Source organism: Dendropsophus ebraccatus, chromosome 9 (assembly GCF_027789765.1).
Source record: "Dendropsophus ebraccatus isolate aDenEbr1 chromosome 9, aDenEbr1.pat, whole genome shotgun sequence".
Lineage (NCBI taxonomy): Eukaryota > Metazoa > Chordata > Amphibia > Anura > Hylidae > Dendropsophus > Dendropsophus ebraccatus.
The window spans coordinates 32,587,955-32,593,124 of record NC_091462.1 but is presented as its reverse complement, the minus strand read 5'-3'; the positions used below and the strand labels follow the sequence as shown (position 1 = coordinate 32,593,124).

The 5,170-nt window shown below is 41.6% G+C and overlaps 1 protein-coding gene across 2 annotated transcripts in view; it reads right to left on the bottom strand.

Moving 5' to 3' along the window:
- Nucleotides 1-4,887, bottom strand: part of GAD1 (glutamate decarboxylase 1) — a 60,291-nt gene extending 55,404 nt beyond the window's left edge. For both annotated transcript variants that reach the window (XM_069982891.1, XM_069982893.1), the window contains exons 1-2: nucleotides 4,860-4,887; nucleotides 4,515-4,609 (exon numbers count right to left, since the gene is read on the bottom strand). The gene's annotated coding sequence lies outside the window, so the exon portion shown is untranslated. The remainder of the gene's footprint in view (nucleotides 1-4,514; nucleotides 4,610-4,859) is intronic.
- Between the last annotated feature and the right edge of the window lie 283 nt (nucleotides 4,888-5,170).

Below are 5,170 nucleotides of genomic sequence, written 5' to 3'. Positions count from 1 at the left end.
AACTATATAGTTATACTAATATATTCGTTCTCCTGCTATCCCAACCTCCATTCGTTATCATTACACCCCCAGTCTACTGACAGATTCCCTTCTTTTAGCTAAAAATTCTCAATGCATCCTAGCAAGCTGTATACCTGGCTGGAATGAGAAGAGCAGGAGGTGTAACAGGTTACCTGGATTTATTCTCTCTATGTCTTTCCATTGCATTGAAATAAAAAATAAAAGCTACGACTCAATAGGCTCCAATGATTCAACAAGCAAATGCAGATAGAGAGAGGGAATAGCATGCTGCTCACCTAACGATTGGCCACTTGCAGGTATCTCTGCTAGGAGTTCATCCAGATCCTAAATCTTGCAATCTTGACCCCTTCCCAAATAGAGATAGAAGAACTTCAGAGACTCAATGCATAGACGTCAATAGGATGCAGGTAGGAATTGGGGGGTGATGCCCCTGTCTTCTTCTCCACAAGTACTTGGCTATTCTATTTTAAAGCCAGGCAAGCAGTTAATGCCAGAGCACAGACATGACTCAGTGCAACGCCTCCCCTAGTCCAGTGTGAGGGGATCGACCGCATCCCTGGCTCCTGCCACTGCTGCTGGGAGCTATTAGTTGGCCACACTCAACCTCCAAATGGCTAACGTGACTTGGATGATGCAGGGTCCTTGTTGCCTGCAGGTGTTCTGTGGAGGGGGTTTAAGAAATTCTAACCTCCCCCTAGACAGGATGAAGAATAAATTGTTACACCCTTTATTGTCTGAATTGAGCAGCTCTGCTCATTCAGCCTGGATTTTTTTTTTTAACCAAATGAGATGTCATTGGGAGGGGGAAACCACCCCTAGACAAGAATCCCCCATCACTAGATGTTAGAATTTAGCTGACAATCCCCAACATTATTCCTATAGCAGAAATATCATAAAAACAGTTACATATCTGAAGCTAATTTACATATACTTGAAATTTAGTGACAAAGGGGGAGAAGGTTTGATTCTCTCTATTTCAACAGGTTTCTTCAATATCACCAAATAGCCTGTGCCTGTACCTGTCTACAGATGTCATCACCAGCAACACAATGCAAGCTGGCAGTACCATCGAATGGACACGAGAGGGCGTAAGAATCCCACTAATAAAAAAGAAGGTTGAGTAACTGGGGGCTCAAAAATGAATGAGAGCTAGAAATAAATGATAGGGGGATCAAATTATTTTATTTGTTCTGTAGAAAAGACAAACAACTTAGAGTTTCCTGGATGGAGGGACAACAAGTCCCAGCAATTTCTATTTGTAGTTCCACAGCTATTGTTTTTAGACAGATATATATTGTGAGAGGATGTATTGGAGTCATTTAGTAATTCATAAATGGAACTGTATGTAGTGTCCAATGCTGGTAAAAGAAGTAAGTAATCCTTAACTACTAAGCCTATGGAAGTAACTAAGGTGGACTGGAAATAATATGTAGAGGGAGTATCTAAGGTGTATTGGAAATATTAGGAATATGAGTATCTAAGCTGTAGTTAAAAAAAAGTTCAAAGCATTATAGCTGGGAGCAGGTTCAGCACCATGGACAGTGATCCTGACTGCTGGGTACCTGTTGTGTTGTCTCCAGTTTTTGCAAAACTACAGATCCCAGCAGCTGTCAGGGTATGATGGGAGTTGTAGTTTTGCATCAGCTGGACCACCACAGTGTATTATTGCTTGCTAAACAGTTTACAGCACCAAAACCTTCTTCTTGTAAACTCCTTATACTCTTCACTGGCTCCGGGAATATACCCATAGTAGCTTTTTTATAAGACCTATGTATGTTCTGTACCATATGTCTCTAACAGCAATAGTAGGGTTAGAATTATACATCAGCAGTACATGTTCAGCTATTAATTAGGGCCGTGGCTCTCCACCTGCTGCAGAACTACAATTCCCATCATGACTGGACAGCCAACGTCAAAGCTTGATGGGAATAGCTGGTGGGCTGCAGCTTAGACCTGGGATACATAATTTTTCTACTTTAAACAATTCTATTAGCTGTACAAGGTATTAGGTGCGGGCTTTTAGGATATTCTGCTATGAGAATTTCTTGGAGAAGAAGAAGGCAGCAGAACAGGTAAAGGTGAATGGTACAGGCCGCCATTGTTATCCACAGGAAGGGGTGAGACATATGCCAGCATGGAGGCTGGGGTGGTATTGGCACAAGATAGTTCCCTGACCTGGGTATATACTGTACATGCTGGTCTGGGAGGAGACAGTGCTTCCCTGCCTTACAGAAAGGATGGGTACTATGGGGAAGATTTATCAAACTGATATATGGTCATCATGGTGTGGTGGTGGTGGTGGTGGTGGTGGTGTGTGTGTGTGTGTGTATGTGGGTGGGTGGGTGGGGGGCTGGTTTAACCCACTCTATAAGTGGAACACACTCTATAAGCCAAATAGGAGAGGTTCCTATTCACTGGCTATCCCTAGAAATGGCAGCAGGAGCACAGAAGCCAGCCTCTCTTCCTACTGGGCTAGCTTCATTGGATACATATTCTCAACAGCAAGTATCCTGGGATTGGAACCTGTTCTCATTGGAAGATACTTTGGTTCTTCTATTGGATTAGACCAGAGCACTAGAAGTGATACAGATTCCCAGGAGAGAGCTATGGGGGAAATACACAAATAGCTGTCTAGCAAATGAAGCACAGTGCATAGGGCTTATATGGCAGAAAGGTCCATTTATCCAAATGGGTTGTTACAACAATCTTCACATCAATTGCATTTGAATACAACAGCCCGAAAATGTGCAAAAAAAATCTGCCACATGTGAATGTACCCTTGGGATGAGACTGTATTGTGGTCAGCAAAGTTCTATGAGAGGTGCAGTAACTTGGATTAAAAGCGTTTGGGTTTAAGAGCTCACAGTTTTTCAAAATTGTGACTTGTTTTAAGAGCATGGCTTTGGTGTAAGAGCTCCCTGTACTGGGTGGGAGGGTGAGTGGAGGAGGGGCATGGTCTGCATACCGGGGTCTACAGCCCTGTACTCTGACCCAGGAAGTCTCCCAAACCTTCCAAATCATAGCAGATCCACTTCAGACTGGGGCTTACATCAGGGGACAGGACTGTGGAGGTAATCTCTCCATAGCTGTAACCCCTCTCTCCCCGGACAGAGAGCGCTGCATGTATGTGCCCACATCTGCCCTGCTCATTCATGCCCCCTGCAGTCTCTGTCAGTCCTTGTGTTTCCCATCCTCTCCATTATGGGGATCTGCACCTCCATCCTGTATCTACAAACTGCTGCTGTGTTATCAGGTTTATGCCCTTATATACATTATACTCCACATGCTGATTGCTATACTGTACAGTAACTTATAATATCACATATTCAGCTGTTTCTAAATATTTGTTTCATTTGTTTTACCTGTTATTCAGAATATAAAATCACTATTTTTTGGGAGTGCAACCAATTGTCTGGATTTCAGTGATTTCTTGTGGGAAGTTTTGCTTTGGTTTAAGAGTGGATTTAGATTACAAGCACAGCCCCGGTACAAATTATTCTCGTAATCCAAGGTACCACTGTATGTATATAAATATATATATATATATATATATATATATATATATATATATATATATCCCCTTTGAAATTCATTATACTGATTACTTTCCCAAGTACAATAATGTGTACAGGGCCTCTAGTACAGTAAGAAACATTTCTACCTATGTAAATGTATAAAACAAGGTCTGTATAACTCAGCACATCAGACTCTCACTCCCACTCCAGTGCTCGGATCAACCCGGAACTCAGCTCCAATAGAAAGCCAAAGAAAATTCCAGTACCCAGAATGGAGATAAATTTGTATCCAATTTATTGCAAAACCAACTCAAAAACAAGGACAACAAAAGTTGACGCGTTTCGCGTAGGCACGCGCCTTGTTCACAGCTTGGCATTGATATATGTAAACGTGTATGATCATTGTAGACTGGTCCTATGTACTACAGAGGGTGGCACCACTGGGCCTGTTTTCTATTGTGGAGCCATATTCCTGTTCTCCATCCTGTTACTGTATAAGCAGCAAATACAGATCTATATAAAGTCTATTTATTCTCATTCTCTCTGATCTACTCTTCACTGTGTAATGATAAGGATAAGCGCTGCGGAAGCTGTTGGCGCTATACAAATAAAGATTATTATCATTACGGTGAGATGTTTATTCTAACTATATAGCGCTATGTACAGTGAAATCCATATGATACTACTGTGTATAGGATAAACCTATATCAGACTGTGCAGGTTACATCCAGATATTATATAAGCTTCACATGTTCATTTTCTATTCTTTCCTGTTTTGCAAGTCTAACTTGCTTCTCATCAGACCTCAGGCCCCATTGTGTCACAATTTACAATCCCCTGTAATATCCTGGTCATGCAATAATACAGTAAAACTTCAGAAACGCCTTCTTGCTACTGTGAGAAAACTTATTTATTACCGGGTATCTTCCCATAGTTATATTCCCTGTTATATATTTGTAGTAATATAGTATGGCGTACCGTCGTCCATTCATCTGAATGGTGACCGCATAATAAATGGAAGGGCCCTTCTGGATCGTGGATTCTGGAACGCCCCTCTAAGGAGTCCATTTGAACTAAAAGGACAAGAACTCACATCAATATCCTAACTAGTAAGTCAGGTAGTTTAGCAGCTTTTGCTCTCGGTTGTTATACCAGTTTTCCATCTAGCAATTCAGCTACAGGCTATGGCAGCAATTTGTACAATTATATTGTATATAGGTCTTGTCGTACATGTATCTTCCCTTATAATAATGCAAAAGTGAGGCCTATCTGGAACCTTCAAGTGTATAGACAGAAGTGCTACAGTCACAGCACTGTACTTACCAAGCAGGGTCCGGCTTCTATCATCAAGTAGTGCAAAGAATACAAAGCTGTTCTGCCAATCTTAGACAAGTTTCTGCACTTCTCGGGTGAAGCAATGCAAGGTAGAATTTTTGTGATGTCAGGAAGACATGACCCTGCATGCTGCATTTGTATTTCTCTATGCCTTTAATTACACCGACATTTTCAAGGTTGGACTAACATTCCTGAAAGTCCAGGTTATGAAGTGTCTGCAGGACAATGACCTCCTATCATCTTCTTTGCTGCCGTCAACTGATCTGCAAATTGCTAGGCTTCCTTCTCACACATGTAAG